Here is a 13,488-nt window from a genome sequence, read left to right as displayed (position 1 = left end):
GGCTGTCTTCTCCTCGCCCGCTTATTTCTCGTTCTCCGCCCCCCCAGCCCATCAGAGTCTGTGTGGTTAGGGCGTCTTCTCTAAACTGAGCGGCTAACAGTGCACTGCTGAACACAGCCTCCAGCCCAAGGCAGAGATGGGTAGCTGATAAAACGAGGGTTAGGCCATTCTGGTCTTAGAGGGGAGCACTTTCCCCAAGAGTAATGGGGGTGCACTGATAGAAACCTAAACTCAGGCTGGGCTCTTCGGTTTGGGGCCGGGGGCCTTGCTCCTCTGAGCATGGCCCCTGCCCTCTAACTCCCAGGCTGTCTATAACCCGCTATGTAACCCTCCAGTCCCGGCCAGACACCTGATCTCTGTGGGGATAGGATGTTTAAGAACAGACTAATAACACCCCGCTTTGTCTGGGAGTGTGGTTCAGGTTTAGTATCAGTCAAAGCCTTTCATTTCAATAGCATTTTACAGTTGACAAAAGAGCTTTTATGTCTATTATCTTGTTTGATCCTCACAAAACCCCTGTGTCATAGTTAACATCCTTATGTAGTGACGAAGAGACTGAGGCTCAAAGAGTTAAAGTGACTAAGTTATGACCCAATTTAGGGCTGCTATTTCCAAAATAGTTATACCCAAATGTAGCAAGCCTGCTCCCTTCTTGAGTGTTCCACAGCAGCAGCGTGAGGCGTTCACTTGTTGAGTGAAAGTTACATGCCCTGCACGCCGAGCGTCCCCAACCACCCTATCCCTACCGCCTACAGCTCAAGTCCCCAAGTCTAAAATTAGCTAAAGATAGGGAGGCAGTGTGGGGAAATGGCCCAAGAAGGGGATTTACTCTGGAGTCCCCGTGTTGAGCCCTGGGAAAATGGTCAGGTCTCCAGTTTCCTATGGCCCAATCTCGTGTTCCACTCCAGCAGCTCCTAGGAGGCCGCTGACCTGCGCCCCATACCCCTCAGACTCGCCTACATTGTGCTGCTCACCACCTCCTTCCATCTGCAGCCCAATTATGGCACCTTCACACCCCAGTGAAACACTGAGACTCGTGTGATAAAAATACACTATGGGGGCATTGCCCCTGCCTCCCAGCCCTGCTGCCCTCACCACCCACCAGCCTTGACTTTTCTAAGCCACTTTACTGCTCCAAAACAAGTTTCCTCTCTAGACAATGCAGTTACCAATAACTTTAGTGTCAGGAAGCAGGAGAGTGGGTACCCATGAAAGGTGGGGATGGAAAAAGTGGGGGGTGGAAAAGGGGCTCCCGAGGTCCTGGTTATAGTTTCTTTCTTGATCTGGATGCTGGTTACATAGGTGTGTTCACTTTCTGAAAATTTATTGAGTTATGCACTCATGATTTGTGTTGTACAAACTTTTCTGTTTGTACATTGTATCACAAAAGTTCCCTTAAAGGTGCAGATGGCCATCCCTGTCTTGGGATAGTTGTGAGGCTCAAATACGTTAATTTAGGTAAAAGCAATTTAAGAGTTGTAAGTGACTAAGTGTGCTGAGGGATTGTCATGGTCCAAAATTGTTCACCTCTACGTAAGTTCTAGGTCAGTGTGGAAAGACTGTCGTCCCTCTAGCATTGTTGGTCAATAGATGTTCCAATACACCTATCATATATAAATATATCAAAACTGAAACATTTTCCTGCAAGTACATGGCTTTTTATTTTAATCTCTTTCTGTTCTCTTATTGTTTTTTATGACTTAAATCTTTTTTTTTTTTTAAATATATACTTCGTTGCTCTTTGGATATGAGATTCTGGACCTGACTTTATCTCTACTTGGCTCAAAGTCATTGTCATAAACCTCTGTTTTTGTATCATGTGGCAAAATTGTTTGGGGACTGATGATAGTCTACCTCTTGAATTCATGTTGCCTGTCAGGGGTCTTGTCTTGTGCACACGTATGCCTGTCCCCCCTCCCAGTCTTGTCTGAGCTAAAAGAACAGGCGGGCACGTTGGGCCAAAGTTGCTGTAGGGAGGGCCAGTGAGGCTTAGACTGAAGAAGAAAGCCCGTGGCTGTCTGCCTGGGCCTTGGGGCTCAAAGGCCTGCACCAGGGAGGGTGAGGTCCAGAGCGCTGGGCTGTAGGACAAATGAAGGCAGATCACAGAGAGCATGGGAGGCCTGGGGGAGCCATGACTTAGGCCAGCCCTTCACTGTATGGGGCAGAAGACTAATTCCCAGAGACTGTGGTCAGCCTGGCCTCAAGAGGGGGTCCTTGATGCTTTGTCTGTCCTGCACTGCCTGCCTCGGTGCCTTTTGCCTATAGCTGCTGGTGATTCTCTTTGCTTTTAAGATCGTGAGTGCAGAGAAAACTCTGCCCTGTGCTGCTGGCACCTCTCAGACACGCCACGGAGAGCATCTTCCCCCTAGACCTCAGCACTCCTGTTCTCAACCTGCCTCCAGAGTGAAGGGCAGGCATTATGGGGTTATGGATGGGGGATTTGACACCAAAGCTTTTGGGGGCCCATCCCACAGCACAGGGAGGCCTGGGGCTGAGAGAAGTCCCAAATGGGGCTAACAGGCCCAATTCAAGAACCCCCATGCATTGTTTCCCGCCTGTGCACTCCCCTTCCTCTGAACTCAACTCTTGTGCCACAGAGACAGGTGGAGGGAAGGTGAGGACAGGGCGGGGCGGGGCGGGGTGAGGGGGGCGCGGGTGTGCAGCTTCTCTCCAGAATGGATTCCTCATTCCTTCTTCTCCCAACCCAGCAACTGCCACCCTTTCACTGCCAACCCCTATCCCGGAAAATACCTGGAAGGAAGTGAGTGCTCTGAGGCCAATAGCTGGAAGAGGGGGTTTAACTGTCACCTGTCCCTGGGGGCTTGAGCAGCCTTGAGTAGCGAGGGCAGAGGGGAAATGCAAATCCATGCTTGGGAGAGAGAAGAACTCCACAGAGAGAAAGAGGGCCCAGCCTTCCTCTGGGGCTTGTGGTCCCAGAAGAGCCCGAGGAGGCCCAGGGAGGTCTGAGGCAAGGGAGCGATCGCGGGCTCTGGGAGACGCCAGCCGCTGCCACCCTTTGTGCAGACAGCTGCAGCACTGGCACTTTCTCTGGACAGCTGAGTAGACTCACTTCCTCAGCCCTGCACCCCAGGGGAGCAGGGAGGTGGGGGCGGGGTCTGGAGCTGGGGCAGGGCAGTGGTGGGGGGGAGCAGAGATGAGATGGAGGTTCGGGTGGGCCTGGCATGTCCCTGGTGGACAGGCCTTGGAAGGGCATGTCTATTCTGCTTCTGCAGCTGGTGGGACAAAGCTTAGACTGGAAGGATCCCCTGGCTTTCCGCACCCTTCCTGTTAGAGACACTAGAGGCCAGAATTGAGAACGACATAGTGTCCTTGCAGAGGGATTTCTCACAGCAACTGGGAGGCAAGAATATGAGAGAGGAGCAGCCCTTGGCCAGTGTTTCTACAATAACAAGCTGTTATATCAGTGTGGCATTACCAGGCTCAAAACTGGCCACTGCCGTCTTTGCATCTGACCTTCAGTACCATCTCGGAAGGCGTTATTCCCCTTTCACAGATGGGAAAGCTGAGTTTCACTTGCATTACTTGTCCAAGGACAGCGGCCAGGTGAGGCTACGGTGGCGTTTCAGCCCAGCAGCTATAAGGGCCTCCCCTCTGCCATGACACACGGGGTCAGGGCCCATAAATGGGGCAGGGGTGAGGGGGTCCTCCTTGTCTTCCTTTTGTCCTCTTGAGCCCCAGCCTGCAGGTGGGGCTCTTGAAGGTGCAGGTCTGTTAACCTCAGCACCAGGGTCCCTGGCCCATGGGGGCCGCAATACTGCGCCATGCTCATTCACCCTTGGACCCTTCCGGGAGGGCTTGGGCCTGCGGCCCCCAGCCCCAGCCCCCATGTTCCCCCAGTTCTCTCACCTCCCTCCCTCCTCCCCCTTGCAGCCGCAGCCCCATGACAGGGCTGCCTGAGCCCCATTGGCCGGCCTGGGAGCATTTACCCTTATTTGGCCAGGCGGCTCCAGGCCAGGCCTCCACCCCCAGCCCAGCCCCCGCAGGCTTGTCTTTCTCACTTCGTCTTTTTGAGGTTTGGCTCTGGGGCCCTGGCGGGCGTCGCTTCAAACGCACTTTCTGGTTGAGTCACTTTTTAACGGCTCCAGTGCCGTGAGCCGCTGCTGTGGCTGCTGGGGCTCCAGCCTTCGTGGCCAACCCTCCCCCATCACACTGCTTCACAGGGTGGCCCTTGGCTGTTGGACAGATTGTGCAGACCACTTGGTTACCCAGTTAGGCCCTTCTGCCCCGCCCCCTCCCCAAGCCTGGGGGCAGGGAAATCTGCCCTGAGTTCCAGCTGCTGCTTTTTCCAACTCCTTTCTTATGCCTGGGTTCGTGAGGAGACACAGACTGCATGTGCACTGTCTGTGGAGAATCCCCTCTGAGGTCTACCAGCCGGGCCTTTGGAGGGCACTTTGAATTGAATCCCTTAGGGGGACAGAAAGTACGTGGACGGTTGGCCGATTTTCAGGAAGGTGAAACTTAACATTGCTGAGTTCTGGTTCCTCATCTCTGAGACAGGGATACCACCGTTTACATCACTGGGCCAGCACGATGATCAAATGAGACTCAGATAGAATGTGCTTTAGAAAGTTCTCCAGTCGTCTCTGCTGCTGCCCTACCCCCAGCTCAGGGTGCGGACTATGCCGGAGGAGGAAGAAACAGCCAGGGTCGTTCTCAGGGTAGTCCTCACAGAGTTCTCTGTTCTTTCACCCCTCGCCTTCTGCTTCTGTCACTGGGATCTGAGGAACCCCGAAGGGGCAGGATGCTGGCAGGAGGGATGACAGGCAAAGGAGTCCTCTTGGCCCTTAGTCCCCCATTCCCAGCCACAAGAAGGGAAGAATTTTACTCTAGATCCCTTCCCAGCCACCTGCCTTCTCTGAGCCAAGCGAGGTCTGCCCTTCACCCCGCCGGGAAAATCCATGGCCTTCCCAGTAGCTGGGCAGGTCTCAGAACACAGGCCTTGTTGCTTCCTCCTCTGAGGTCCCTGGGCCCTCTTGCTCCCAGGGACTCCTAGAGTATTCCCTCCAGTCAAACTCCTCCTCAATATTATAGATGAAAACAAAAAAGCTGGAGGTTTGGAGGCAGATTCGGTGACTGGCCCAAAATTACTGTAAATAGTCACAGGGTGGGGAATGGACCCCTAGTCTCTTGCCGCCTAATTTTGCCTTCTGTTTGGTGATCCTGATGTTGGGGGAAGGCAGTTAGGCTGTTGCCATGTGTTGCCATGCCTGGCTCCAGCATTCTGGACACACATATACACACGCAGTTTTTTTGTAGCAGTTAAAACTGGAGCAGGCACAGCTCTGCAAGTTAGCCTAGGCATCTATGTGTGGCCGGAGCCACGAGGGAGCTGCTTTCTCGCATGTCCCTGCCAGTGTCCCTAAGAGTTCACAGTGGAAGATGCCTCTTGTTTTATGGCCACTCCCACAGCAGTGGTCAGGGTGGCCTTCTTCCACACCCCCTTTCTTACCCAGCCCATCCTGCCTCTTCCCAGATGCTGTGGACAAAACCTGGAACTTGGTCCTAACTTGCTTTTCAGGCTGCCTATTGCCTCTCCCCGGGCTTGCAGCCCAGTTTCCTGACTTGGGCCAGTTTGCTGCCTGACTTGCTGCTTAAAATGCTTTGGATACTGTGATCCGGAGAGTTGAGCTGGACCCCCGTCCCAGAACAGTGCTGGCTCCCAGGGTGCACTGCAGCTGCCTCTCCCAGAGTCCAGCCGGGGGCGGGAAGTTAAACCTGGAACACCTCTGGGCAGTGCAGGCGTGAGCCAGGGGAGAGCACCCCCCGCTCCTTGCCTGGGGGCCTCTCAGCCTTCCTACTGCTCCCCAAGGCTCTGAGGTGAGTCAGGGGACTCAAGAGTCTTAGGTGCTGAGATGATCTGTGAAGGGTACATGGGCTTGGCTTAGATTCTTGAGCCACATCCCTCCTTCAGCACCTGCTTCTCTTGGCAGCCTCTTCAGGGAAAGTGGTTAAAGGTCCCAACATTTAGGACTATTGGCTCCAATTGTCCTCAGCCTTATTTTGCAATGCTCTGTTTCCCTCCTTTGTGGCCAGGCCCGTCCCCAAGCCCCGCTCCCATGAGGGCGGGCCTGCTCTGCCTTCTGACTTCCTGTTTGTGAGTGGTTAGGTCCTGTGGCTTTTCTCTTGTTGTCTCCTCACAAGGCAGGTTATCTGCGCTGCCATCTCTGCCTGCCTGCCGAGCACGGCCTGCCGGCTGTGCAGCTGGAGGCGAAGGCCTGGTTCTGTCCTCTGCCTGCCTGTGCGAACAAGGCCCTCAGTCACTTCTCCCGCCCTCCCGGCCTGCTCTCCCCTACAGGGGTCAGGTCTTCAAAAGACCATTTTCTCCCTGTTCCCCGTCTTTGCCTGGTCAATTTCTGTCTTAACTCCTCTCCTTTCAAGCCCCCTTCTGTCCATACATACTTCTCCTGGGAAGGCCCCCTGTGACTCTGAGGCGGCCACTGCAGCACCTATTAGCCCAGCCCCATGGGACCTTCAACGCCACCCAAGGCTAATTTGCAATCTGTCGCTATAATGTTGTAAGGCGTATGCTGGTGTGGAGGTGTATTTCTGTGTTCTACCTCGCGGTCAGATTCAGTGCTTGCTCAAGTACAAGCCATGTGTCCCCGTCAGACCTGAGGCTCTGAGCCGGCTTTAGATACAATTGCTCATTCACACCAACTCACAAAACTCTCACACCCTGCATATCTGTTCACATCTTGCCAATCAGACTGGGAATCCCTGAGGACAAGTCCTGTGTCCTTTTCTCCTCAGGTTCACCTTTCCCTGCCCGCAGCCTCAGCTCGGCCCACAAAGGTGGCTGACTCCTAGGTCAGCGGGGCGGGGCGAGGCTGGGAGTGAGGGGTTGTGGGCCTGAAGCCCCCCAGGATCTCAACACAGACCCCAATCTACTCAGCCCTGGCACCCAGTACCAGAATGTTCCCAATTTGTTCTTGACGTACTGGCCCACCCCTACTGTTTATCTTGGATTCTTCTCCCCTCTCCCCTTTTGCTACCTCTGAGCAGAAAAGTGATTCTTGGTCTCAGAATGTCAGAACTGGAAAAGATCACAGGGGATATTTTATAGCAGAGTCCACAGGAGCTGAGGCTGCCCAGTGAGTCCCCAGCTGAGCCCAGACCTCCGGCTAAGGGATGGAGTTTGAAAAGTCGCCTTGAACTCACTCCTCTGCCAAGGGAGGCATCCCCTCTCCGCCACCTCCTCTTTCAGGCACTGGCCATTGTCAAGGGCTGGTGTAGTTTCCCTCATCCTGGGTAAGGCAGGCAGGCAGCCAGCGGCTTTGAGGCGGGAGTGGGAGGTCACACCTCTCTCAGGACAGTGCCCGTGTTCTGAAGCCCTCCCCCACTCTCCCCAGGCTCCCTCCCAAATGCTGGCCTCAGATTCCCAAGCGAACCTTCCTGGGTGTTTCTGGGCGGAGGCAGGTGTGTCCAGGAGTGTGTGGCAGGCTTTCTGCCAGGCGCGTCTGCAGGCCTGAGCTGCGGTGCCACCCACAGGGCGTTTGTGTGGCTCTGGGCCTACTCTGCCTTTCTGGAAAGGAGACCGTGGATCTTTTGGGGTCTCTGGGCTGTGTGTGTGCACGCGCAGTCAGGCACCTGCTGCTCTTCCTGTCGGTCTGTCACACGGGCCACACCTGGGCGCTGTGCCAGCCTGGAGCAAGGCTTCCAGCCCAGGGTTCCTGTTCCATAAAATGGGATGGTCCTTATTGCCTTGGGCCCTTATCTCTGACCATGCCCCTTCCTCCTCCTTGATTTGTCTCTGGCCCTGTCCCGTTTCTCCTGGTTCGAGGCCCAGAAGAGCTGGGATTCATCTTTGGACTTGGGGAGAATTCCAGGGTGCCAGGACCCTGAGTGCCCCCTTATTCTCCTCCCCTTTCTCCCCCAACCCCTCCAGAAACTTCCTGTCCCTAGAAGCTCTGTGGATGGAGAGGCTGGGACTTCGTCTCCTCAAAAAACTAAAATAAATAGTTTAAAAAATCAATGGTGGCGTTTGGCCTTGGGCACTGAGGACACGCGGAGGAAAAGCAGGCTCTGCTATCGCAGGAAAGCAGGCATCAGGGACACCGCTGCCCTGCTCAGGGCCGGAGCGGGGCTGTGTGGGAGCCCCCTGATGCATGACCGCGTCCCTTGGAAGGAGCTGCAGGTCTGATTCCCTGCAGGTCACAGGCTGGGAGGTCTATGGCAAAGCTGGGCCCTGAGGCCAGGTCCCCTGGCTCCCAGCCTGTGACTCTCCTTTGCTGGGACAGAACACCTCTGAGGTGGTGGCGGTGGGGGCATGGTAGGCAGAGGGTGGGGGGCAAGACACTCTAGGAGGAGAGGCCCTGAAGGGTGGGGGTCCAGGAACCCAGGTTACTGCACAACTTTGATATTCTTATCCTCTTATCGCCTGAGGCAGCCACTTCCCCTCCACCCAGGGTCTGAAGCAGCGGTGGTCTGTTAAAGGAGCGCTGCCCCATTTCGGCTAGCCCGCCCTCCTCGCCGCTGTCTCTTCAGGCCCTAGCGGGTGAAGGGTCCGGGGATGGATAACAATTCTCCAGGCTGAGGAGTGCCCTTCCTGAAGGAAAGGATGGGGGGCCATCTCCCCGCCTGCTGTCCCCATCCTATGCCAGTCCTCTCTGGGCCTTGACTCTGAGAGTCCCCTCAAGTCTCTGTGGGCCTGCCTCTGAATGGGAGACCCAGAGAAGAAGCCCATGGCCTTCTGGGGAGGAATCTGGGTGTTTTCTGTCCAATTCTACCCACATCTACCCCTAATCTATTCCTTTTGAAACCCATTGAGAGGCTTGGAGAACCTTGGGGGAAGTGTGTGGCCCCGACCCAGCCTCCCCCAACCCTCTCCCTACCCATGCCCACACCCTGATCCCCTCCCCCAGCCAGGGACCCCGCGATGGGCAGCTTCCTGCCTTCCCCATGGGGAAAGCGGGGGTGGCGTGCAGGTGGGAGGGCCCCGTGCCCACATCCGGTGACTGCCAGAACCTCCCTTCGGAGCCTTTTTCCCTCCACTCCTCTAAGCCCAATGGCATCCATGCCCTGCCTGAGACCCGGGTCTTCGCCACTGCTCTGCCCTGCCCTTGTATCCCTAGTGGCCCCAAGGGGAGCGTGGACACCTGTTGGCCCACCTGACCCAAGTGCGACCCCCATGCTGTGTTGAGGGTGCAGGTCTTGTCTCCTCCAGGCTGGGGCTGGGGGAGGAGTGGCTTCATGGGGCACTGAGGTCAACCAGTTGCCTGGATGGTACTGTGATGTGCTGGCCCAGACCCCCTCCTGCATCTGCTCCTCCGTGCCCACTCTGGGCACGTGTAAACAGGAGGCACGGCTCTGTCCGAATGCCGCTGCCATTCTGAAGGGAAGGGAGTTTTCTGTGTTGGGGCTGGTTGAGGTCAGCTGTGGTGGGGTTCAGAGAAAAAAAATCCTTCCCTTCTGCTGGAATTCAGAACTTTGTGTGTTGGGCACTCACCGAAGGCCCTGACAGGAGCCCCCAGACTCTTGAACCACTCTCAGGAGCTGGTGCCAGGGGGGAAGGGCAGGCCTGGGGTCCCGGAAGCCACCTGCCCATGGCGGCCTGTGAGATGGTCCCTTCAGCCCCCCTCCTGCCAATACCCAGCCTTGTCTCTGGTTTCCTGTCAGTCTGTCCTCCCCTGGGAGGGGAGGGGCACACTCATCTCTGACGCAGTGTGGGGCGGGCTCCAAGACCGTTGGGCGCCCTGAGATCTGGCCCACGTGGCCTTGGGGTTATAAGCCCTGCCCGCCCTGAAGGGAACCCCACTTGGGAGCCTGGAGCACAGGGCTTGGTCCCCTCAGCCCTGCAACATCAGGTAAGGTCAGAACCTTCACTTCAGCCCCAACTGGGGCTCCTCGAATCTGGGACTGAAGGGGTGATGAGGGGATTGGGGTATGGGCCCTGGGTAGAGATGATTTCGGGAGGAGTGTCGGGAGCTTGGGTGCCAAGGCCTACTAGCAAAGCTTTAGGCAAAGAGGTGCGATAACATTCAGATCTACCACCTTCAGGGTGGGACAGATCCTTAAAATCCTGGGCCTTGACTTGCCTCTGGACAGGGAAGGTAAAATGGCCTCTGGTCTCCAGACCAAGAAAGAGGGGTCCAAGCCTTCAAGAGACAAGAGTGTCCTGGCCGGGTGGCTCATGGCTCATTTGGTTGGAGTGTCGTCCCATGCACCAAAAGGTTGCTGGTTCGATCCCCCTGCCAGGGCATATACCTAGGTTGTGGGTTTGATCCCTGGTCGGGGCACAAATGGGAGGCAATAGAATGATGTTTCTCTCTCACATCAATGTTTCTCTCTCTCTCTCTCTCTCTCTCTCCTTTACTCTCTCTCTAAAAATCAGTAATAAAAAATATAGTCAGGTGAGGATTAAAAAACAAATAAAGAAAGAAGAGAGTAGGGTGGGAATGGCAGAGGGTGGGCAGAGGCTGAAAAGTGGGACTTGGTATCAGCGAGAGGCCCTGAGCACTGCTCTCCACCCAACGTGGCCACCCTCCCTGTTGCAATGGTCTTGGGCTCCTGTCTGGGGAGCTACCGAACAGTGAAGGAGTCGAGACCTTGGGCTGGTGAGGAGGTCATGGGCCGAGGCCTTGGGAAAAGGAGGCTGGGGCCTGAGGCCCTGATAGGAGGAGGCTGTGGCTGCCGAAGCTGGACTCCGGAGGGCGGGTAGCGTGGCTGGGACGGGGGTTCGAACTGGGGACTCGGGGGAGGCCTGATAAGTAGTGGTGGTCTCTACCTGAGTGCCCCTGAAAGTGGGGGGATGGGGTAGAACCCTAGGGGGAAGGGAAGAGGGAACCAAAGAGGAAGTGGGGGAGGGAGGTAGAGCGGCAAGGTCTGGCGCCATGCTGAGTCACCACCCACAGGCCCAGGGCGGGCCCTCTAGGGGCCGTGGGGCTAGGTGGTGGGGTCTTAGGAAGCCGTGAGAAGGGTGGGGGAAGGCCGGGGACTCTCCAAACAGGAGTCAGGAGGAGGCGCGGGCGGCCTGAAGAGTACCCACAGATGGACAGACAGACAGTGCAGTCACCCATAAAGTAGAAAGCACTACTAACAGCACTGGAGGGTGTAGTGTTTCCTACTTTATGGATGAGTGTACTGTGGGCTTCGGAGACCACGCCACCGCTGCCGCCTGCCACCGTTTTCCTCCGCGCTCAAGACCATGTGTGACAGGTGAGCCCCACAGCACCCTCCCCACCCTGCCCAGAACCCCGAAAGGCCTCCACTGTCACCCATGGACTGTCCTCCTTGTTCTGGCCAACTGGGGAAATGCCACATCAGCTCCTGTACTGCCCGAGGTTCGGGAGGGCTAGGCATCGGGACCTGGTGCGTGTGGAGGCCCCGAGTGTGGGCCCAGACACCAGTGGACAGACACCAGGACGAAGAAGAGGCGGGAAAGTGGGGCAGAGGGCGGGAAATGAGGGGTGGTGTCTGGGACCTCAAACTTGGCTTAATAAACAATGAACTCTTCTTCTCTTTTGTCTGAGACTGTGTTGTTGGGGGTTGGGTGGGGAGGGGGTGAAAGGGCTTAGCAGGCACATGGACGGGTGGGCGTACAGAGGCTCAGGGAGCAATGGGATTGGTCTGCTTAGGAGACCAGAAAAGGGCTCAGGGTCAGCCAGGCTGCAGCTGGCAGAGAAAGAAGGGGCCTGGGATGAGGCCTCCCTACAAACCGAGTAAAGGAGGCAGGACATGAAGGGGCAGGGTTATGAGAGGCCCTCCCAGCTTTTAACTTACCTCTGGCACTGCCCCGCCCTCCGCTTGCTTTCCACACCCCCAAGCGGAAGGCCGCTTACCTCCATCTCTAATCTAAAAATGCCCAGGGGTCCTGGGTACTATAAGAATTGGGCACAAGCGCACACACACAAAGCATCAGATACTAATTACAAAGCACACACTACAGCACACACACACATTTACATACAGGGGCCCCATACGTGTATGCTATCAACACATGTGTACAAGACATGTAGGCGGGTGACATGGCTGACATGTCATGCAATGACACATGGGGATATAGACACACTCAGGGCACATACGTATTCAATAGCGCACACATGTAATGATATAAACATAGTATATATGTCACAAATGGAGGAGCAAATGAATACACACATAGTGACATTCACATAATAAACACATTGAATCCAGTTGCACACACATATAGTGACGCACTTATACATGGTGATACATACACAATAGACATGTGGTGATATATATATTTGTATATACAGATATAAATAAAACCACATCATTGTATGTCATTACACATATTTATACAACTATATGAGAATGTATCATTATATATTGTGTAATGCCATATAATGGTATCCATATACACATTTATGACATGTGTTATAATTTAAATGCTCACACAATCATAGCCCCACATGCAAATGAAAACACAGACACAGTGGCAAGTAAAAATTTGCAATGGCATACACAGAAACATGCATATTCAGTGATACCAATAGACAGGCCCACCTCTGTGTACATATATAATGCCATGGCCCCACACACATATACCGAGATAAGTTCATGCCTATTTTATATATGCCTACTGTACACATGCATGCACATAATGACATGCGTCCATCCTGACATAGACATCAGCAGCACCGCAGGTAGTGGCGCACGTATTAATCGACACACTACGTTAAGGGAGTAAGGATGGCACGACCCCCCCAGGCACCCCACCCACAGTTCCAGCAGCTCTGGCCTGGCTGCCGCCTGTGGTTAGAGGCTCTGTGGTTCAGCGCAGCTGCTGCTGTTCCCCGGGGGTGCCACACGAGGGCCCCGACTTTGGCTGAGGCTGGCTTGTGTGCAAATGGACTGAATCCCAGGTTCAGAGGGGACAGAGGCAGCCTCCCAGAGGCCTCTCCCAACACCCTTGTCTCTGAGGCCTCCATCTAGGCTCCCGTCCCCATGTACTGGCTGACTTGTGGGTGGAGGAGTTCCCATGTCCTTGTCCCAAAAAGCCATTTTCCCATAGCATGAAGGTCTATGGTTAGAGAGAGGGCGAACTTCCCAACAGTGTGGGGCAAAGCCAGCCCAGCAGACCCTGTGGCCTCCTCTGCTGGCCGGAGGTGGCCAGGTTGCCCCCAAAATGCACTCTGCCAGGAAGAAGCTGTAGTGATTCTGTCAGCCTATTTCTACCTCTTTCTCTTTGCTTCTGTCTTCCTGTTTTCATTTTCTTAATTTCTGTTTCTCTTTGTTTCATCTCAAATCCCATTTTTTCTATCCCTGCCCTTCTCCGTGGCTGGCTCGCCGTCTGTCATACCACCTCCTGTCTCTGTCTCTACAGTGTTGGGCTGGGGCTGATGTGAGGAGGACCACCTGCAGCCCCCTTGCCTCTGTACCCCAGAAGGTATGGAGGGGTGTGGGAGGCCACATGTAAGGGGCATTGGGCCAGGATCCAGTGAGGAACCTGCTCTTCCCTCTGTCCCGACCCAGCCTGCCGGTCCAGCCCACCAGTCCAGCGCCATC

This window comes from Pteronotus mesoamericanus, unplaced genomic scaffold (genome assembly GCF_021234165.1).
Source record: "Pteronotus mesoamericanus isolate MK-2021 breed Mesoamerican mustached bat unplaced genomic scaffold, CSHL_Meso_final contig_84, whole genome shotgun sequence".
Lineage (NCBI taxonomy): Eukaryota > Metazoa > Chordata > Mammalia > Chiroptera > Mormoopidae > Pteronotus > Pteronotus mesoamericanus.
This window is presented reverse-complemented; position numbering follows the sequence as displayed.